General features: G+C 41.6%; 1 long non-coding RNA gene across 1 annotated transcript; it reads right to left on the bottom strand.

The window, feature by feature from the left end:
- Window positions 1-5,760: 5,760 nt before the first annotated feature.
- Window positions 5,761-8,349, bottom strand: LOC123744722 (uncharacterized). The gene is made up of 2 exons (XR_006771132.1): window positions 8,276-8,349; window positions 5,761-6,695 (listed from the first exon to the last, which is right to left on the bottom strand). It is a non-coding gene; the product is annotated as an uncharacterized lncRNA (long non-coding RNA).
- Window positions 8,350-23,649: the final 15,300 nt, after the last annotated feature.

A 23,649-nucleotide genomic window follows, 5' to 3' on the forward strand; every position in this document is an offset into this window, starting at 1 on the left:
CCTTTGCTCCTTCTGTGCTGTGCACCTTCCAAGAGGCCAGGGAAGCATGCTTTCTGCTGTGCTCATAGGGCACTTTCGGTACTGCAATTTACCTAAAGTTGAGCCCAAAAGGCAGTGGTGTAAAGTACTTAAGCAAAGATACTTTTAAGTACTACTAAAGTCGTTTTTTGGGGTATCTGTACTTTACTTTAGTATTTATATTTTTGACAACTTTTACTTTTACTCCACTACATTCCTAAAGAAAATAATGTACTTTTTATTCCTTACATTTTCCCTGACACACAAAAGTACTTGTTACATTTATAATGCTCAAGCATGACAGAATTATGGCACCTATCAATATAACGCTTTGTCATCCCTACTGCCTCTGATCTGGCGGACTCAAGAAACACAAATACTGTGTTTGCAAATTATGTGAGTGTTGGAATGTGCCCCTTTCTGTCTGTAATTTAAAATAATATGAAAATAGTGCTGTCTGGTTTGCTTAATATAAGGAATTTGATGTAGAGTGTTTACTTTTACTTTGTACTTTTACTCAAGTATGACAATTGAGTACTTTTTCCACCACTGCCAAAAGGACAATTCCCATAGACAGCCCCATAGAGAAGTCCAATTTAAAAAATTAAAAAAAGACAGTTTAGTCTGACAACAATCTGTTTCAATTCGCTATTTGCATTTGAGGTTTGGTCAAACAGAATTGATCATATGGACACCTAAACACATTGAGACATTATTTTACTTTATACCATGGCATTGTTGAATACTCGTTTCTGATTGGCTTGAAGGGCATTCTTGGGCATCCATTATAACGCACAGTATATCAGCACGGTAGAATTCAATGACTATAGTTCATTCTTACATGTTCTATGTTTGAGCTGCATTTGTAAACATAATTTGAATTGAAAACATTATTGGCATTGTTGAATTTGATTTGCATAATAGACCAAATCATAATGTTTTTAATCAAAGCCATTCTGGTAGTTCCGGGTTGCGAACATCATGAAATCTGGACTCGAGAACGCATAGGACACCATATGCAGACCACCGCCGGACTAGCTAGATTACCTAATGAATAATTACTATACACCAGTTTTCTATAAAATAATCAAAACTACTCTCTTGTTATCAAGCCTCCATTTTTCTAGGTTGTCAGCGAGATAGCTAGTTTTCTTCGTTCATGGAGGAAATGCCAACTAGCTGCAAAGCTATTTTCTTTTTATTTAACCAAGCAAGTCAGTTAAAAACACATTCTTATTTACAATGACGGCCTACCCCGGCCAAACCCTCCCCTAACCCAGACGACGCTGGGCCAATTGTGCGCCGCCCTATGGGACTCCCGATCACAGCTGGTTGTGATACAGCCCGCGATCGAACCAGGGTCTGTAGTGACACCTCTAGTACTGAGATACTGTGCCACCCTGGGAGCTTACATTGCCTTGGTTGCATCTGACCTGTATGATAGCCAAAGCCATGTATTTGTATGTATTTTTATTGAAATGCATAGCCAGCCAGCTAGCTCTAATTGCAATGTTGGATAGATTGTTAATCGATTCCATTTATTTAGCGACAATTATCCAATCTCACAGTGTATTAATTTATCCAATCTTTACCCACCGGCACTTTGCAGCATGCATGCAGGGGCGAAAATCTGATATCAACTTTGGAGGGGACAATTACATGACATTTTCTCAAGAGCAATTCCTGAGGGGGACACCAAAAGTAGTGCTGTAACACATAGCCTACGTTTAATATGGTAAATGTATATTGAGGAACCAAAGAAATAAGGTGTTTGCCGTACTCCTAACTACCGGTACCCAAAACTACACAACTAATCACAACAGCAATACCATTGCTTTTAACAAATCTTAGTTCAGTCACCAGTTTAAGTTGAGAGTGGGGGTATCCATGGCATTTTCCAATTATGTTCCTATTTTACAAGTAAAAAAAATTGAGAACCTTTCATAATGTTGCCAAACAAAGACTCAACAAACTTACCTGAGACTCCCTGTCTCTGCCAGTCTGTCCCTGCATATCTGACCCCAACTCTGCTGTCTGTGTGCCATCTGTTGCCTGCTCTGCCTAATGACATCATTGTGAAACATTTCCATTAGAATTTCATTTCTTTCTTATGAACATTTTATCAACTAGTCTTTGAGATATTAGGCTACTAGGGTTCTTACTTTGCGTTTTGGTGTACTGAAAAATACTCTGATAGTCTTTTTTCTGCCATTTTTCAGCCATTTTTCTACCTGGTTGGCTACACACACACAGTATGTAGGTTATTTACAGTAAGAGATGGGCTTCTATCATCTTATCTTCTATCATTCTATATGGGCTTCGATCTAAAAGGTAGCTAGCAAATGTGAAACGGATTGCAGTGACAAGAGTTGACAGCTGTATGAGTTCACCATTTACACAACATATGCTGCAACCTTTTGTAATTTTAATCGTTTGTTTCATATTGGCTGGCTTCTAACAATAGCTGAATTTGCAAAGCTAGCGAGCACCAATTCAGTGGTGTTTGCTATAATCTTTGCTACCCGGGTTAAATAAAGGTGAAATAAAATATATAAATAAAAGTTCCCTTGCGACAATTTAGCTTTTGCAACGAGACCATTAAATATATTTAAAACAACGGTAGAAGAGAGTGTAGTTCTGTTCAGTTTATCGCTAACCTTATCACAGGGACTTTGAAGCACTAACTTACATGCATGCTGATCTTGGAATAAATTGACGATAGCAAAAGATTCCATCTTTGACGAGGCCACATAAATGGAATAGGTACTAGCTAGCTTAATAGTTAATATTTGCGCGCTAGCTCTGCATATTCAGCTAGTGTGTGTGCGCGATTGACTGGATTAACCTCACGTCAGTTACGTGCATTGAGTGCCTTTCAGACAGTAGATACGACCTCTACGTTACCTCACAAGCTAAGGAACTGGCAGTGGATCTAACCATTGTGAGGCAAAGGGTGGGGGGGTCGCAATCTTTTGAAACTTAAAAACGAGCTATTAAGTGTCTATAATCAGCACAATTGCTTTCATTGCGTATTATTAATATTATTTAAATTACATAGTTATGTTTCAGTGATATATTGGGGGGGACAAATCATATGTTTCCCAGGATGGGGGGGGTCGTGTCCCCCCCGTTCCCCCCGGGATTTCCGCCCCTGCATGCATGTATTCAAAAATAGTAGCTAGCTAATGTTAGCTAGCCCATCTGTAGCCCCCAACTACCTAGCTAACTAGCTAGTTCGCTAGCTAAGTTCCAGTTATTGTTCAGTTATTTTTCAGCTATGTTGTTTGAACACCGAATGACAACAAGCTGCCTGACATTGGGTGCGGTAGCTAGCTAGCTAGATATCCATGCCTTGCCGTTGCATTGGCTATCTTGCCAGCATAGATGGATGCATGCAGATGTCAGTCATGTAACGTTAGCAAGAAAAGACAACCCTTGTTTTCAATTAATAAGATGGCTTGGTAGCTACCTCAGCACAGAAATATTTCCTTACCCGATGCCGATGATGGTTCCATAGTCTGCCATACGTGAGTTACTGAGCTGGGGCTACGAGGTTATCAGAAAGTGTACTAGCTAGTTTAGCAAGCTACCTGTCTGGCATAAGCCTAGCCTACATGTCGACATGTAATCATTGCAATTTGAGAGTTGTCTTCCTCTGCCAGCCATCTAGCTACTAGGTTTGGACTAGGTGCCTGCTTGTTTGTTTGCAATGAGTTAATGGTATACATAGAAAATAACAACCTCTGTTTAAAAGATGATATTATTGCTTGACTGGGATATCCTTCATCTATCTATTTTACTAGGCAAGTCAGTTGAGAACAAAATCCTATTTTCAATGACAGCGAGTTAACTGCCTCGTTCAGTAGCAGAACGACAGATTTTTACCTCGTCAGCTCAGGGATTTGATCTTGCAACCTTTTGGTTACTAGTCCAAAACTCGAACCACTAGGCTACATGCCGCCCCAACTATGAGTGAGTAATTAGGCACGGGCTATCAAACCGTTTAAGACATGGCACACTAACCTCACATAGCCAGCTATTGGAAGTAGTGGCTCACTACCATCATCTGCTGGAAAATTTTGAGATTACACCATAAAATAGCACTGCGACATTGACAATGGTTCATGTTATTGGAAAGTCGATTTTGCCAGCTCCTTACCGTACTGTCAACTACATTATGTGATTACTGATTTTTAAATACAGAGCACAACCACGCAGAGAACCATGCCCAGAACGCAACTTTCTCCACCCGGAACTAAATTTGCTCGCTAATGTTGCATCATGTGGATCTCTCCTATAGCAAGCTTGGTGGTTTGGTTAGCTAAACTAGCAAGTCTGTTTGTTTGGTTACCAAGGCAACTACTCTAGCTTTCTAGTAAACTTTCTAGCTACTTCAGTGGATGTTGAAGAAATTTCAGAGGTTTTGGAACACTTATTGAACAATGATACGGCAAATGTGTTCGATGTTAGCCATGCTATAAAAGGCATAATCAACTTGGGGTTCTATGCGTTCTCTGGAAAATAATGCAACTCAGTGGAAGGTGAGTTCCACTCTGCTAGCACATCGTGTAATACACCTTCCATATCGTTCGTTATTTTCAATAGAACGCATAGCCCATCATTGATTATCCCTTAATGTACATAATAGAGGATACTTAGCCCTTCGAACAATGCCTATTTTATGTCTCAACTCTCAAAATGTACAGAGAGCAGGCCCTACTAAAATGGGAGTGTCAATTAACATTGTTTCTGGAAAATTAATGCTCAGTTTCTGTCGCACCAGAAATTGTGGTTTAGCCACAGACTTTTATGTGCTAGGTGTCTAGTTTGTGTTTTATACATGTGCAATGAGCAAAAAAATACTAATTTATATAAGGAATTGGCAACTCGTTCTCATTCTGAGAAATAAGCATCGTCCTACCCAGGTAGGCCACTTGATTTCAAAATCTTAACAAAGTGGAAAGGCTGGCATGCTGTTCAACTGTTCTACCTTGTTAGCTAGCAAATAAATTCCAAGTTGGCTAAACTTGAAATGAAAAGGATAGCTGGCTATTCACTAGCATGTGGACTTGTGCTTGAGAGATTGTTTATGAGATTCGTTCCAACGTTTCTTGTTTGACATTTTACTGCATTGTTAGTAGCTAGTAACATTTCAATGCACCTGCTATAACATCTTCTAAACTGTATACGCAACCAATACATTTTGATTTGATGAGACCTGTGTTAATTTTCGATTATTAGTGGGGATGTGTGTTGTGCACGGTTCTGGTTGCAAAAAAAGCAGGTTAAAACTATTTTGATAAAATCATTAAATTTGTAGTGGTTCTTATGGTTGTGGAAGGCTTGTATTTAGCCTAGGTATAATTTCAGCCCTAAATTTATTTGAATATTACTGACTGTTTGAAATTCAGTGTATTGAGCTTTAATTGTGCAACAAAGCTTAGATAAAACATTTTACAGAATCTATATAAGTTTGGACACACCAACACACACACCTAACGCTTCGAACACACCGACTGCGTCATTGCGTTTCGATACACCAGAAGTACATTCATTTCCAATGTAACGCTGCGTTTGCCTTGCAGCATTGCGTTGCAGAGGCAGTTGCGAACGTATGCATCAAATTGTATGCGTAGACTTGACAGAAAGTAGCAAAATGTGAATGTTGAATTTTTGTTGCACACATATCCAGTAAAAAAAAACTGGGATTACATAATAAAAACAGGTTGACTGGAGAATTTCTTTACATTTTTTTATTCATTTATTTGCCAAGTATATTATTTATTCGATGACATCCACAAATTAATTGTGAGAGCCTATAATATAATTTCCCTCCAAAATGCAGCTTTGGAGCAAAATGCATAATAGTCAAGATAGCAGAGTCGGCTCTTTCAACAATGAGACCAACGTTGAGGAAGGTGGTCTTGATCGCGCTGTTGGGCCGGGATCAGCCCCGCCGAAAGCGCAGGTCTGTATGGGTCCAGAGATGGTTAAAGTCCCGAAAGCAGGCAGAGGAGTTCCACCGTCTCATTCAAGAGCTTCGACTGCTTGGAGAGGAATTCCGAAGTTACTTTCGTCTGGACCGAAGCCAGTTCGATCACCTGCTTCAGATGGTTGGAGCCAGGATCATCCGGATGGATACCAACTACCGGGAGTCCATCAGCCCAGTTGAACGCCTGGTGATTTGTCTACGGTAAGCTACATTCTAGTACATTTTTAAAGCCTTTGATACCATAATTGATTTATATTTGATACATTGTTTTTATGTGCAACCTAGCTAGCTAAAGGGCTCTCTAGTTAATAGTCCCTATTTGACATCAGATGTACTTTTACAGAATGTTCATTAGGACTATAACTTTTCCCAAAGTTGGTTTAGAATCCTTTTTTAATTATGCAATGTTACCAAATGGAAAGAACATTGGGGTGCCTTCTGCTCTGATGAAGGTAGGCTAGTCTTCTCCAGGACCCATTGTTGTGGGTCACGTTAACTAGCCACATCTGGCACATGCCCACTACTAAACTGACCTGGCAATCCTACTATCGTGGACACTTGTCTCCAAGCAGGATTTTTTGTGTTTATGTCCCTGTAGCTGTCAGCAGTTGTGTCAAAAAGACACGGTTTTGAGGATACTGCGAAAATGATTCTCTCCTCCATGTGTCCAACCGCATGCGACCATCTGCAAAAGATACCTGCATCAGTATAGTTGCCTAGCTGCGCAAAATGTTACGTAGCAGTGATGCAATGACGCAGTCGGTGTGTTCGAAGTGTAAGGGTTTTTCTTTAGTACTTTCTATATTGTAGAATAATAGTGAAGACATCAAAACTATGAAATAACACATGTAAATGTAATTGTCTGCATCACTTCCAATCCCCCATATATATTTTTGTAAAAAAAATATATATATATAGTACCAGTCAAAAGTTTGGACACACCTACTCACTTCAGGGTTTTCCCTATATGTTTACTATTTTCTACATTGTAGAATAATAGTAAAGCCCAAACTATTAAATAAGACATATGGACTCATACAGTAACCAAAAAAGTGTTAAATACATCAAAATACATTTTACATTTTAGTTCTTCAAAGTAGCCACCCTTTGCCTTGATGACAGCTTGGCACACTCTTGGCTAGCTGTCATCAAGGCAAAGGGTGGCAACTTTTTTTCGTTACTACATAATTCCATATGTGTTATTTCATAGTTTTGATGTCTTCCCTATTATTCTACAATGTAGGAAATAGTCAAAAAAAAGAAAAACCCTTGAATGAGTGGCTGTGTCCAAACTTCTGACTGCTACTGTATATATATTGTGAATCAAACAATTGGGATATGATTTTTAGGACATATTGCCGAGCCCTATACTATAAACTGTGGAATGCCTTGTTCATGTAGTGCTTATGCTAGGCTACCTGCCGACCCCTACATGTCAAGTATTGACCATATATTGTGTTCCCTACAGGTTATAGAAAAGAGCAGAATCTCTGAACAATTCGTTCAGACTCCAGTCCTACCTGCCTACAGGTTATGGAGAATTTGCTCTTTTAGTTTCTGTCCAGTAGGTTTCCATTTCTATGTCAAAGATAATAAAACAAAAACACTACAGCAAGTAATACAGTATACTACAGTCATGTCCGCAAAAACACTACAATAAATACTACAGTGAATACTAGTATATGGATATAGTAATACAAATCAAAATCAAATCAAACTTTCTTTGTCACATGCGCCGAATACAACAAGTGTAGACCTTACCGAGAAATGCTTTCTTACAAGCCCTTAACCAACAGTGCAGTTCAAGAAGAGTTAAGAAAATATTTAGCAAATAAACAAAATATAAAAAGAATCCAAAATTACACAATAACATAACAATAACGAGGCTATATACAGGGGTACAGGCAGGGACGAAAATCTGATATCAACTTTGGAGGGGACAATTACATGAAATTTTCTCAAGAGCAATTCCTGAGGGGGACACCAAAAGTAGTGCTGTAACACATAGCCTACATTGTAATATGGTAAATGTATATTGAGGAACCAAAGAAATAAGGTGTTTGCCGTACTCCTAACTACCGGTACCCAAAACTACACAACTAATCACAACAGCAATACCATTGCCTTTAACAAATCTTAGTTCAGTCACCAGTTTAAGTTGAGAGTGGGGGTATCCATGGCATTTTCCAATTATGTCCCTATTTTACAAGTAAAAAAATTGAGAACCTTTCATAATGTTGCCAAACAAAGACTCAACAAACTTACCTGAGACTCACTGTCTCTGCCAGTCTGTCCCTGCATATCTGTCCCCAACTCTGCTGTCTGTGTGCCATCTGTTGCCTGCTCTGCCTAATGACATCATTGTGAAACATTTCCATTAGAATTTCATTTCTTTCTTATGAACATTTTATCAACTAGTCTTTGAGATATTAGGCTATTAGGGTTCTTACTTTGCGTTTTGGTGTATTGAAAAATACTCTGATGTCCGTCTTTTATTTTTCTGCCATTTTCCTACCTGGCTGGCTGGCTACACACACACACACAGTGTGTAGGTTATTTACAGTAGGAGATGGGCTTCTATCATCTTATCTTCTATCATTCTATTTGGGCTTCGATCTAAAAGGTAGCTAGCAAATGTGAAACGGATTAAAATGACAAGAGTTGACAGCTGTATGAGTTCACCATTTACACAACATATGCTGCAACCTTTTGTAATTTTAATAGTTTGTTTCATATTGGCTGGCTTCCAACAATAGCTGAATTTGCAAAGCAAGCGAGCACCAATTCCGTTTCAGTGGTGTTTGCTATAATCTTTGCTACCCGGGTTAAATAAAATAAATAAATAAAAGTTCCCTTGTGACAATTTAGCTTTTGCAACGAGACCATTAAATATATTTAAGACAATGGTAGAAGAGAGTGTAGTTCTGTTCAGTTTGGACTCCAGTTTATCGCTAACCTTATCACAGGGACTTTGAAGCACTAACTTACATCATCTGCATGCTGATCTTGGAATAAATTGACGATAGCAAAGATTCCATCTTTGACGAGGCCACATAAATGGAATAGGTACTAGCTAGCTTAATAGTTAATATTTGCGCGCTAGCTCTGCATAGTGCCTTTCAGACAGTCATACGACCCCTCTGTTACCTTGCCAAACTGGAACTGGCAGTGGATCAAACCATTGTGAGGCAAAGGGTGGGGAGGTACCGAGTCAGTGTGTGGGGTGGTACAGGTTAGAGGTAATTTGTACATGTAGGTAGGGGTGAAGTGACATTGCATAGATAATAAACAGTGAGTAGCAGCAGTGTACAAAACAAATGGGGGGGTGTCAATGTAATAGTCTGGTGGCCATTTGATTAATTGTTTAGCAGTCATATGGCTTGGGGATAGAAGATGTTAAGGAGACTTTTGGTCCTAGACTTGGCGCTCTGGTACTGGTGCGGTAGCAGAGAAAACAGTCTATGACTTGGGTGACCTGGAGTCTTTGACAATTTTATGGGCTTTCCTCTGACACCGCCTATTATATAGGTCCTGGATTGCAGGAAGCTTTGCCCCAGTGATGAACTGAGCCATACACACTACACTCTGTAGTGCCTTACGGTCAGATGCCGAGTAGTTGCCATACCAGGCACTGATGCAACCGGTCAGGATGCTCTCGATGGTGCAGCTGTAGAGATTTTTGAGGATCTGGGGACCCATGCCAAATATTTTCAGTCCCCTGAGGAGGAAAAGGTTTTGTTGTGCCCTCTTCACGACTGTCTTGATATGTTTGGGCCATGATAGTTCTTTGGTGATTTGGACACCAAGGAACTTGAAACTCTCGACCCGCTCCACTACAGCCCCGTTGATGTTAATGGGGGACTGTTCGGCCCGCCTTTTCCTGTAGTCCACGATCAGCTCCTTTGTCTTACTCACATTGAGGGAGAGGTTGTTGTCCTGGCACCACACTGCCAGTTCTCTAACCTCCTCCCTATAGGCTGTCTAATTGTTGTCAGTGATCAGGCCTACCACTGTTTTGTCGTCAGCAAATTAAATGATGGTGTTGAAGTCGTGTTTGGCCATGCAGTCGTGGGTGAACAGGGAGTACAGGAGGGAACTAAGTACACACTCCTGAGGGGCACCAGTGTTGAGGATCTAGTTGCAGAGGGATGTGTTTAGTCCCAGGGTCCTTAGCTTAGTGATGAGCTTCGTGGGCACAATGGTGTTGAACACTGAGCTGTAGTCAATGAACAGCATTCTCACGTAGGTGTTTTATTTGTCCAGGTGGGAAAGGGCAGTGTGGAGTGCGATTGAGATTGCGTCATCTGTGGATCCGTTGGGGTGGTATGCGAATAGGAGTGGGTTTAGGGTATCTGGGAGGATGCTGTTGATGTAAGCCATGACCAGCCTTTCAAAGCACTGCATGACTACCGATGTGAGTGCTATTGGGCGGTAATCATGTAGGCAGGTTACCTTCGCTTCCTTGGGCACAGGGACTATGGTGGTCCTGTTGAAATGTAAGTATTTCAGACTCAGTCAGGGAGAGGTTGAAAATGTCAGTGAAGACATTTGCCAGTTAGTCCACGCATGCATTGAGTACACGTCCTGGTAATCCATCTGGCCCAGTGGTTTTGTGAATGTTGACCTGTTTAAAGGCCTTGCTCACATCGGCTACCGAGAGAGTTATCACACAGTCATCCAGAACAGCTGGTACTCTTGTGCATGCTTCAGTGTTGCTTGCCTCAAAGCAAGCATAAAAGGTATTTAGCTTGTCTGGTAGGCTCGCATCACTGGGCAGCTCGAATCTGTCTTTCCCTTTGTAGTCCGTAATAGTTTTCAAGTCCTGACACATCTGACGAGCGTCAGAGACGGTGTAGTACGATTCAATCTTAATCCTGTATTGACGCTTTGCTTGTTTGATGATTCGTCTGAGGGCATAGCGGGATTTCTTATAGGCGTCCGGATTAGTGTCCCGCTCCCTGAAAGCGGCAGCTCTAGCCTTTAGCTCGATGTGGATGTTGCCTGTAATCCATGGTTTCTGGTTGGGATATGTACGTATGGTCACTGTGGGAACGATGTCATTGATGTATTTATGGATGAAGTCGATGACTGAGGTGGTATACTCCTCAATGCCATTGGATGAATCCCGGAACATATTCCGGTCTGTGCTAGCAAAACAGACCAGTAGTGTACTATCCATGTCATCTGACCACTTCCGTATTGAGTGAGTCACTGGTACTTCCTGCTTTAGTTTTTGCTTGTAAGCAGGAATCAGGAGGATAGAATTATGATCAGATTTGCCAAATGGAGGGCGGGGGAGAGCTTTGTATGCATCTCTGTGTGTGGAGTAAAGGTGGTCTAGTGTTTTTTCCTCTGGTTGCACGTGACATGCTGGTAAAAATGTGGTAAAACTGATTTAAGTTTGCCTGCATTAACCTGTTATGGATAGAGGGCAGTATTTTCACGGCCGGATAAAAAACGTGCCCAATTTAATCTGATTATTACTCCTGCCCAGAAACTACAATATGCATATAATTATTAGCTTTGGATAGAAAACACTCCAAAGTTTCTAAAACTGTTAGAATGGTGTCTGTGAGTATAACAGAACACATTTGGCAGGCCAAAACCTGAGAAGATTCCATGCAGGAAGTGCCCTGTCTGACAATTTCTTGGCCTTCTTGATTATCTCTATCCATTACAGGGGATCTCTGCTGTTACGTGACACTTCCTACGGCTCCCATGGGCTCTCAGAAGGCGGCAAAAAGCTGAATCGTGGCTTTGCAGGCTCTGGCTGAAAAAAAGTAGCGCGTTTGGATAGTGGCTGGTCACAGTACTGTGAGACTCAGGCTCGTGCACGAGTGGACTCCATGTTTTATCTTTGAACGAAAACCACCGCTCCCGGTCGGAATATTATCGCTTTTTTACGAGAAAAAATGGCATAAAAATTGATTTTAAACAGCGGTTGACATGCTTCGAAGTACGGTAATGGAATATTTAGAATTTTTTTGTCACGAAATGCGTCATGCGCATGACCCTTATTTACACTTCGGATAGTGTCTTGAACGCATGAACAAAACGCCGCTATTTGGATATAACAATGGATTATTTTGAACCAAACCAACATTTGTTATTGAAGTAGCAGTCCAAGGAGTGCATTCTGACGAAGAACACCAAAGGTAATCAAACTTTTCTAATAGTAAATCTGACTTTGGTGAAGGCTAAACTTGCTGGGTGTCTAAATAGCTAGCCCGTGATGCCGGGCTATGTACTCAGAATATTGCAAAATGTGCTTTCACCGAAAAGCTATTTTAAAATCGGACACCTCGATTGCACAAAGGAGTTCTGTATCTATAATTCTTAAAATAATTGTTATGTTTTTTGTGAACGTTTATCGTGAGTAATTTAGTAAATTCACCGGAAGTGTTCGGTGGGAATGCTAGTTCTGAACGTCACATGCTAATATAAAAAGCTGGTTTTTGATATAAATATGAACTTGATTGAAGAAAACATGCATGTATTGTATAACATAATGTCCTAGGGTTGTCATCTGATGAAGATCATCAAAGGTTAGTGCTGCATTTAGCTGTGGTTTTGTTTTTTGTGACATTATATGCTAGCTTGAAAAATGGGTGTCTGATTATTTCTGGCTGGGTACTCTGCTGACATAATCTAATGTTTTGCTTTCGCTGTAAAGCCTTTTTGAAATCGGACAGTGTGGTTAGATAAAGGAGAGTCTTGTCTTTAAAATGCTGTAAAATAGTCATATGTTTGAAAAACTGAAGTTTTTGGATTTTTGAGGAATTTGTAATTCGCGCCACGCCTATCATTGGATATTGGAGCAGGTGTTCCGCTAGCGGAACGTCTAGATGTAAGAGGTTAAAGTCCCCGGCCACTAGGAACACCGCTTCTGGGTGAGCATTTTCTTGTTTGCTTATGGCCTTATAGAGTTGGTTAAGTGCGGTCTTAGTGCCAGGATCGGTCTGTGGTGGTAAATAGATGGCTACGAATAATATAGATGAGAACTCTCTTGGTAGATAGTGTGGTCTACAGCTTATCATAAGGTACTCTACCTCAGACGAGCAATATCTCGAGACTTCTTTAATATTAGACATCTCGTACCAGCTGATATTGACAAAAAGACACACACCTCCACCCCTCGTCTTACCAGACGTAGCTTCTCTGTTCTGCCGGTGCATTGAAAATCCTTCCAGCTCTATATTATCCCTGTCGTCGTTCAGCCACGACTCTGTGAAACATAAGATATTACAGTTCTTAATGTCCCGTTGGTAGGATAATCGTAATCGTAGGTCATCAATTTTATTTTCAAATGATTGCATGTTAGCAAGTAGAATTGATGGCAGTGGGAGTTTACTCGCTCGCCTACGGATTCTCAAAAGGTAGCCTGATCTGCATCCTCTTTTCCTCTGTCTTTTCTTCACGCAAATGACGAGGATCTGAGCCTGTTCCCGGGAGAGCAGTATATCTTTCTTGTCAGACTCGTTAAAGGAAAAAGCTTCTTCCAGTTCGTGGTATGTAATCCCAGTTCTGATCTCCAGAAGTTATTTTCGGTCATAAGAGACAGTAGCAGCAACATTATGTTCAAAATAAGTTTTAAAAACTACGTTACAAACAATGCAAAAAAACTAACAGAATAGCACAATTGGTTACGGGCATGTAAAATGTCAGCCATGCTCTTCGGCGTCATCTTAGCAAGACAAATACTACAGTGTGTGTGTGTGTGTGTGTGTGTGTGTGTGTGTGTGTGTGTGTGTGTGTGTGTGTGTGTGTGTGTGTGTGTGTGTGTGTGTGTGTGTGTGTGTGTGTGTGTGTGTGTGTGTGTAGAGGGGCAGGACCAATCTTCAGCATTGGATGGCAGGCTCCAAGCAGCGTGAGAATCTTCTGACCTGCTTTGTTGTGGAAATGAAATTGAAATGGGGGGGACAGTCTGTTACACTGTCGCAGGGGGCTGCTGCATTGTCCCTGTCCCTTGGGAGCTTGGGTGAGGAGAGTTGGTGTGGGGGCCTGAGGGGTATAGAGAAGGTTAGTACTGCTCTGTCTACATTCACAGTGTTCAGTGCAGAGAATAGTATTGGATGCGAGAATTTGTAAAAAAAATATAATAATAATCATTGCAGGATTGAAAGGGCGGAGTATTAGAAGACGTTAGAATAAATAGAAAGTGAGTTGTTGATAGAGAAGACAAGAAGACTGGAGTAGTATGTTAACTGAATGACACATTCAGCATCAATATGACATTTCTTTGCTGAAGGAAATGCATGTGGTACAGAGTACCACATACTGATGATGAAAGCATTACAAAAATATGTAAAAGCACAATTCCAAACTCTGCAAAACTCCAAACTCTGCTAAACTAGAGAACTAGAAAAGACACATAACACATAAAACACGAACAGCAAGTGTTGATCACATGGTGTGGGAGCAGACTGAGCAAGTGTGGGAACCCAATTGCAGGTGAAGCATCCTTCTGTGAGAGACAGATGAAGAAAATGCAAGAAAAGGAGGGAAGGGAAGAAAATATCTATATAAATCAGAACTATTGTGTCTTTAATTACTTTGCAGATGCACAAAATTAGCTGTTCAATCAAGCTCAGGGAAGAATTCCCATTTCAATGGGCGAGACATGAATTCTACAAGATTTGAACAAGGACACATGAAAGTGAAATGAATTGCCTCGTAATTTTCTAACTGAAGGTATTTCAATATTTATTATGAATATACTGTTTCATATTCAAGGATATTTTCATTGCTAAGATTAGACAACACAATAACAATTTAAACTGACTTAAAAGGATAGTTCGGGACTTTGGCAATGAAGCCCTTTATCTATAGTATACTTCCCCAGCATCAGATGAACTTGTGGATACCATTTTTATTTCTCTATGTCCAGGATGAAGGAAGTCAGAGGTAGTTTTGCGAGCCAATGCTAACTAGCTCAGCGCAAAGACTTGAAGTCTTCAGGATCTGCATGCATGCAAAATCCCAAACTATCCCTTTAACAATTCAAACTGATATAAACATAGAATAAAAGACTACTACTATTTCAAATGGAAAAAGTTGATGGAATCGACAGTATCAAAGTTTGAATGGAAGAGGAACTCGGAAATTATATGGACATTAACTCTCCCACTCTGCCCATGAGGTCAAAGATGCCGAATCTCCCTGACTGTTTCTCTGTGCTTCCCTGTGAGATTGTTTGGCACAGAATGTCAGCTTTTGAGCATTCACACGCCGGCCTGGGTTTTGGGCTCTGAAGACTCAGCTCCTTGTTCTCCCCTTTCGTGACCTTCACCCCTGGAGTGAAAAAAAAGGGGGGGGGTGGATTGTGGGATAGGTGCTGGTGCAGAAAAGCAGCTGTGAGAGGTCAGGGGTCATCGCCCCCAAGGACTGCAGCGTTGCCGTGGCTCCCAGCTTTGTGCTGCCGACTCAATGCGCCGCCGGACCATGAAATTCAGAGGGAGTGCAGATGTGAGAGAGGAGTAGAGAGGGGGATAGAGATAGCTGCTAGTGAGAGGAATAGAAGGGGGATAGATGGAGTGGAGTGGTTAGAAAGGGGTATAGAGAAAGGTGATGTGGGACTATTGGGAGCAGAGAGGGGGTGGAGCAGGCTAGTATATTCTATACTGCATGTGTTCCCATCTAGAGTGAGCATGAATTGATGACCCATTTAATAAGCTAGAGCATTGATGTTAATCAAACACACAGAATAATCTTGTATAATTAATGCAGTGTATTATTCCCGTAATCTCGTAGTGCTGAAGAAATCTACTGTTGCTTGGAAACGTTTGATCATTTCTAAAAGTACAACCAACAGACAGCATTACCACAAAACCCCAGGCACTAGAGAAGTGTAGACAAAGAAAAGCATGATAAAAGAGCATAGAAGAAAGAGAGAAGTAAAAAAAAAAAAAAAACGGAACATCAAAAACTCTTTGTCTTTTACATCAAACGCCCTCTAAACGTTTGTTGCTTTGCATCATAAAAACTCAACTATAACACCCATCATTCAACGAATCCCCCCACCGTACACACTCTATAGCTAACACACTTAGTCGCAATCCACAAACAATCTTGCCACTTTTCTCACGGTCTTCTCAGATCATGGTCCACTTTGTACCTAGTGATGGGTCAAGCTGTCCTAAAACTATAGTCCTCCTGGCACGTTAGGGCTAGAGAAAGCCATTGTGGGCCTTTGTGTGGACAGAGCCAGTGGGACTGGCAGGGAGAATAGGCTGGGGAGGAGGCGATTAATGGGGGTTGGTAGAGGAGTAGAGGGTATTTAAAAAATGAGATGCCAAATCATTGGAAGAAACCTCCTAAATGAATAGAAAACTCAGGCCACAAGTCGGTTGCTAGGGAGGAGGAGCAAATGTCACCTAATGCCCATGCATACACAAACACCACAAACACCAATTGTCCCCAACTGAGCCCTGTAGCATAGCTAGGGCCAGAGGGGCAGTGAAGAGGCTGCTGGGAAACAGACGTGCTCTGGGGCGAGTTTCTGATCATAACAAACAAAGAGGGGGTCCCAGGACCTAGCATTGGAGAACCCGCTGCGGTGAATACATCATTGTATGGAGCTCCTCAGTGTGACAAGGTCCTAAGAGGACACAGCTAAATTGTGGTTTTTCAGTATTCAGCATGCCCCATTGGGAGAGAATGCTTGTTGTAGGGGTTGTTGTTTTTAGAGATTTATGTAAAGTCATTTTTTTCCCAGGACAGCCCATGCTATTGTGGAAGGGCCCTGCGGGCAATTAAGCAACTAGATAATTAACTTAATTGAAAATGAGTGGTGAATGGCGGCCTTCTTGTTGCTCTGTTCTGCTCTTGTGCAGGCTCCCTACTCTTGTGGAAGAAGAAAAAGTGGAAAGAGAAGCGGAGACAGAGAAGAGAAAAAAGACAAGGGCACTCTAGAAGCATTCGCCTCTCAAGCTTGTTTTCAGAACAGGAGTCCTTTCAGGGAACCCTTTTTCCTTTTCTAATACTGTTTTCATGTGATAGTCATCTGAATTAAATACAAGTTGTCAGCTCACTTACTTTGCAGGTTATATTATATTTCAAGGGGTTACTCGGTTGGGAAAGAACCAAATATCTATAAATGTGGTTTGAGAAAAAGTTAAAACCAATAACCTCCCTTCAATTTTAACTGTCATTCAACATTATACGGAAAGAACAAGGTTTTTGTTATGCTGTTAGCCAAACAATGTGTTAGATTAAACACAATTTTGACATGGTGAAAAATACAGATACTGTACTTGCTATTGCACAATTCAGATACTGTGCTTCAGAGAGACAGAGTATATTTCATTCGCACATCACGTCAGTGCGAACCATTAAACGTTACACACATTACTGCCAGTCACGCGTTACACCAGATATGTCCGCCATGGGAGCAATCGTAGCCTACCGTTTCCCAACCTCAGACATCAAATATTTGAGCTCACTCTTGTCAGTCAGCAGCTCTGGTGTTGATAGTTCCAGCCTGAAATATGAAATGCTGCTTTGCCAGATGGGAAAGGTCCATAGTTAAGCTAACTCACAGACCTTGTAGCTGAAGCCCACTCACATTTCATTGGACCTGGGCTAAATGTCAGGAAAGCAAAAGAGACATAACCTTGTTATCATCCAACAACTCATACATACGGTATCGCTACAGCATAACATATGCCAGAATATATTCTGCTGTACAAGTACCAGAAATACAAAATATATTATTTGCTGTACCACAGACAAAAGCGGGTTCATGTCTCATCTAATTGCAAATGGAATCCCCTTTTTTAAAACCCTTTCTTGTAGAATAGTGTAATACTATCAATGTCCAGTGTTAACATTGATTATCTCTCCTTTTTGGGCAATCTCACACATACAGGCAGCAGCTGTCCACTCCACTCCGGAGGTATGTGAGGAGGGGGAGCAGAGGTTGGCGCTCTACAGTTACAGGCAGTTACACACAGACCGCACATAGAGGAACTTGGTGCAACACGACACAAATAAAAGCAGATCTCCTTAGGCAACTGTGGGAAGGGAAGGTCTGAGTCGAACCCAGAGCACGCGGGCTCGTACCATAACGTGATTAGGATGAGGGCTGTCAACTTGGCTGGAGGCATGTTGAGTGTCAGAACAAAACCATGCTTTGCTGCAGCTCCCGCTGTGAAAGAGACAGATTTATTCCTCTCTACAACAGGCTTCATTCAGTAGGCCAATGCGTCCCCAGCCACCTTCCACAGTAATCACTCAGGGAATTCTCTGTTTAGATGTTACACTCTTTTCTGCTGTCCTTGTATTAATCCCATTTTCTTCATTCCTGTTGTCTGTTTTATACATCTCAAGCCTGTTTCTGTCATGGCAAGCATTGTTCTGTCATGGGTGTCCTCATCTTCTGTACAAATAGCATAATACTATTTTAGAATGTTTGGTCAGTCTTTTTTGTAGATATCCTCAAAAAACTATTATTCTGTGTGTCTGATTAAAATAAATGATTATGCTATAAGTAGTTGTAACAGGACATCTTTATGTTCATTTGGAATCACCTCAAACAGCTTTTTGTGACTTGACTTTGATATGTTCAACCCTCCCTAGTCTACACAAACATAGAGGTTAACCCACTCCCAGCGATGTTGTTGTAGAGCTAACTGACAGTGGTTGGAGCCGTTTGCCCCGAGGCATCACCCGTTACGGCTGGGCTAACCACAACATCTTGTACAGTGGATATCAATTTCAGCGAATGGAAGTGGGCATAGAGGGGAACCCGTTATCAGCACCACAAGCCTTCACACTCTGTAACCCCTCTACTCTAACATTCCACCACATCTAGATGACACAATTCAGAAAATCAACATAAGTTCTCCATTCATGACAGGTTAATGGTAATATATAATCAGACAAAATAGAGTGTGCGTGCGTGTGTGTGTGTACTCATGGGAGAAAGGGTATCTTTGTGCCTTTAACCTTTATGTATTTGCATGTGTGTTTGTGTAAAACGCTACTCCTACCAGTATGTCGACTCTCATCATGTGTCCACGAAGCTAGATCATACTGTATGTCGTCAATCATACAAACTGAGAAAATTGTGAAAAGGACATGTAAACAAACAAAAACAAAAAAAAGTTATTGTGTTTTCTGTAAGAAAGCCATGTTTGTCTGCTTGTCTGTGTGTGTGTCTGGGCAGCCATGGGGGTGAAGCGTAGCAACCAGACCAGAGCTCCAGCCCTTAGACCGCACCACCACCCGGTCCAGCCCCCAGTCTACCACCCAGCCATTATGTCACCAGGTGCTTGCGGCTGGGGACCTGCTGACAGGAGGCACGTGTGACTGTACAGGCCACCATCCCCTATATGCCCCCAAACCACTCGGACTTACATACTATCCCACAGCCAGGCGCTCCATCATTTTACTAGCCTATTAATCTCAAGTGCTGAGCTCATTTAAAAGGGTTAAAGAACCCCCCCCCTTCCCTTCCACACCACCCTACTTTAAAGTCCCTGCTCTGCAACTGGTGTTGAGTTACGAGGTGCCCCCCTACCCCTCCGCTTTGGGACAGTAATGACAACATTAACAGTAAAAGGCCTGTGTTGACTTTTCACTGTACGGCCCCCTTCAGAGCCCTAGGAGGCAGGACCAGTGAAGGCTATGAGGGAATATGTTGACCTTGGCCTCAGCTAGAGGTGCCTGCACACGCAGGCCTCCAGGATAGAAACAGAGAGGCCCAAAGTCAAATATGTTCCCAACCCCACCTGGAGAGGGGTTATACACAGTGTTTAAAAGGATAGCTATTGAGAATGTCTGGCACATGTCGAGAGCCCGCGTTTACTAACCCCACACGTTCTATCCAGTATTTTTTTACTTTGGATGTAATGTTGACATTCCAAACATTTGGAACAAGGCGGCCGGGGACTTTCAAAGAAAATACATATTGGAGGATATATTTTAAACCAAATATGAAGTCACCTCGGCGGAAGCCAGAGAAAATAATAATAACTTTCATAATATAGTATGTCCAGGTGCACTCTCATTAGTTTCGTATAGAATAACAATTAAATCCCCTCAGTGTATAACTTTTCAACCATGTCCTCTCTCATGTACTCAGGCCTCGACTGGCTTGACCGACTTGAAGATAAAACACGTCTTCAAGACAGTCAAATGTTCCATTTGGTATATGAGTTATGATTGTGCTTTCTCTAAACTTCCCAAATGTAATATTTAAAGGAATTCAGTATTATTCAGTTATTCAGTGTTATTCGGTTTCATTGTTCACATTTGTTAAACCCACTTTCTAGTAAGGTGCTGTTTGGAGAAGGAGAGGCATGAAAGATTAGCATGACAAAAATGCTGGATTAGCCTAACCAGCCTAACTACATACATGATTCATGCTTAGCACACAGGAAAGGGGGTTGGGAATTCTCATAGGCAACAATGCACTGTATATTAATGCAATTTAGGGTGAATATGATGAATGTTCACTACTCTACCATTCTGACAGCCATGATTGACTTGTTAGTGTTCTTACACTAACTGCCTACGGTTACACTGACTAAACACATACGTGGTCTGTAGCCTGTGTACACAGATAGGCTTTATCAGAGCACAGACATCATCCAAAGGTAAAGAGCAGCATCTCTTTAGGGCAGGGTTTCTTAAACTATGGGTCGGGACCCAAAGTGGGCCCTGGGCATGTTAAAGGTGGGTCGTGAGTTATGAGAATAAATCTACAATCACACACTATGTCTTCTTAATTTGGGTCAACGGAGGATGATTTTGGCTCACTGAGACGGTCAATTTCTCTTTTGGGTATTGAGCTGAAAAAGTTTAAGAGGGGACACCGTTGAACACTCCCAAATGCTATTTTAGATGTGCACTTTTCCTGAGATGAGGCATTTCCTCCGGTAGTACTAGCAGATTCATAACTGCCACTGCTGCAATACAGTCACTTTGAAACCACTGGGGACTGCACTGCTAGCAAGTTGTATCTTATTCTGTTGTCTGTTATTTATTTGACTTACGGTCATTGCTATTTCCCAAATAGTCAGACCCAAATGATGCTGGATTACTCTTGCATCTGTTCGTGAATGTATAACAGCCAAATAGAATACTGAGAGATCAAGTAACCTTTATCAACATCATAACAAAATCCTCAGTGGTGTTAAACGGCAAAGTGAAATCTCTCTGATTTGCACCATGTGGGCTGTCTGCAATTTGACTCTGAAGTCACAGTGTCCAACTCCCGAAAGCACATCACATGGCCATCTGACAAACTTGGCCTGTCACTTTGGGGCCTTAACAGGAAAGGGAACGTGCTATCAACAGCTGAGGGCGATGAAAGAACAGACTGGCACAGACAGACAGACAGGTCCCCATTAGAATAACAGCAACAGCTGCTCAGGAGAACGAGACTGGTCTCCTTTAGCACCAAACAACACCTCACTGATTCTCACACCCAGGGAACCCAGACTCTGTGTGCACGCTCCAGACAGCACCAGTCATCAATAATGGCGCGAGCACAGAGTGCCTTAACTGAAGTACACCAGTTGTGGAAAGCAACTGCTTGGAGGTTTGAGCCAGGGTCCCTGTGCAGATGGACATTTGCTGGTTTAGGGGCATGATTAAAAAGACAATTTTGCCGATATTGTGGCTGATGTCTTGTGTTTCCCTTGTGTTGCTGTTTACGGAGCGTGTGTTTCCATTGCTAACTTTGATGTTACAGATTTGTCCGCCAAAAATGCCTGCATAGTGAACAGTTTGTCTCAATAATGCAGACAGATATGTGGGAAAGCAATTGCTTATTTAAAATGTTTGTTTTTATTAAATCAAATCTGCAATTCCACCACCACAACAAGCACATTGTAAACCAACCAGAGTCATCTCGGTCCTCCATGGTCAGCAGTGTTGTGTCACAGCAAGCAGCAGTTTGCAGAATACGGCAGGGAGACCCCACAAACTGTCCAGCCAGGCTGGAAATGTTTCCTGGAAACGGGAAAGGGTCTGGCGGGAAAGAGACGAGAGAGGATGAGGGGGTGGCACTTTGGTGTCTATACACTTCTGTGAAAGCAGTATGTAGGGTGTGTGTGTGTGTGTGTGTGTGTGTGTGTGTGTGTGTGTGTGTGTGTGTGTGTGTGTGTGTGTGTGTGTGTGTGTGTGTGTGTGTGCAGCCAGCTCCTCGGCTCTTGTCCAAACACATTCCACAGCGCCTTGTCACGCTTTTACTGGAAATAGAGGAAGCTAGGGCTACTGTGATGGGAGGGGCTGTCATTATTCCTGATGGGGGGGGGGTTGGAAAACACTTTAGGAAGTGGAGTGGATGAAGGGGGGCTGAAAGTAAAGAATCTGGGGAACTGTGAAAGAAGGCCTGGAGAATAGGAGAGAAAATGGAGAGCGAGATGGAAGAAGGGTAGTGTTGTGTAGCAAAAGCCAGAGGAGCTTTGTAAGGGCTTCACATCATCGAAGGTCAGTGTACTTACTGTATGTTAGCAGGTGAGTTTTTTGTCATGAATCTTGTTTTGGATGCAGCTCTGCAGAGTGGTCACTAGCTGGCACAGCCACAAACCTAACCTTAACCACACTGCTAACCATAACGTCTAACCCTAACCATAAGTTAAGACCAAAAAACAAATGTTCGCTTTCATGAATTTTTATAATATACAGCAGCCAATTGTGACTTTGCAGCTTGCCTATCGAAGGGAAAATCACTCAGTTCTGCCTCCAGGACAAGACTCATGACAATAAACGTCATCCTGCTGAATGTTTGTGGTGTGAAAAGTGTGACAGGGTTCTATGATTGAGTGGACAGTTGAATAAATCTGTTGATCCAGTTCTAAATGTTAATGTGTAAAAAAATAAAATAAAATAATGTACTAAAAGGGATAGACAGACCTCATTTATGCACATCAGTAAAACATATGATATAACATAATATTCAATAATATTAATATTATTACATAACATTTCAAATTGACAACATACCACAAAGCAAAGGACTTACAAACAGTTGTATGATGGCTCGGTGCAAGGGTTCACGCATGCCATTGGCACATGATTGTTACCCCATTTGCTGATCATCAAAGTTCAGTGCCTTTGTCATTTTTAACACACCACTAAAACACTGATATGAGGAGGACCCCCATCTGAAACCTCAAAATAAAATATTTGCATGTTTAGTAACTGTTTTATACTTTAAGTTACAATAATGACTGCAATGTACTAGTTACATTTACATATTTGGAGGGGAGGGACTTCCCTTACCAATAAGGGTCTGTCAAAAATTCTAGCCTATTGACTGCCAGGAAATATTTGTAGGAGAGTTTGTTTTGCAGTGTAGGGATAACACTAATTATTTCACAATTTACCTTCTATGCATTGCCGTTAAATCCCACATAGGCCCATGCTTACATACAGTGCATAGAGTGAGATAGCTTTCTGTGATCCCTACTGGGACCACCATACAACACTGGGTGACAACAATAGGCACTACCTATGCAAACAGAGCCATTCACATCCATTCAAGTCCACCTGAATATGGAAATGCCCTAATTGACACACAATCCATGAGAAAGGCCAGGTACAGAATGCTCAGGAAGGGTTTGCTAAGCTAAATCGTCAGTGTGGCCCATCTATTGCCTAAAAATGTGCAAATGCGTGGTGTCATGCAA

Source organism: Salmo salar, chromosome ssa09, assembly GCF_905237065.1.
Source record: "Salmo salar chromosome ssa09, Ssal_v3.1, whole genome shotgun sequence".
Taxonomy (NCBI): Eukaryota; Metazoa; Chordata; class Actinopteri; order Salmoniformes; family Salmonidae; genus Salmo; species Salmo salar.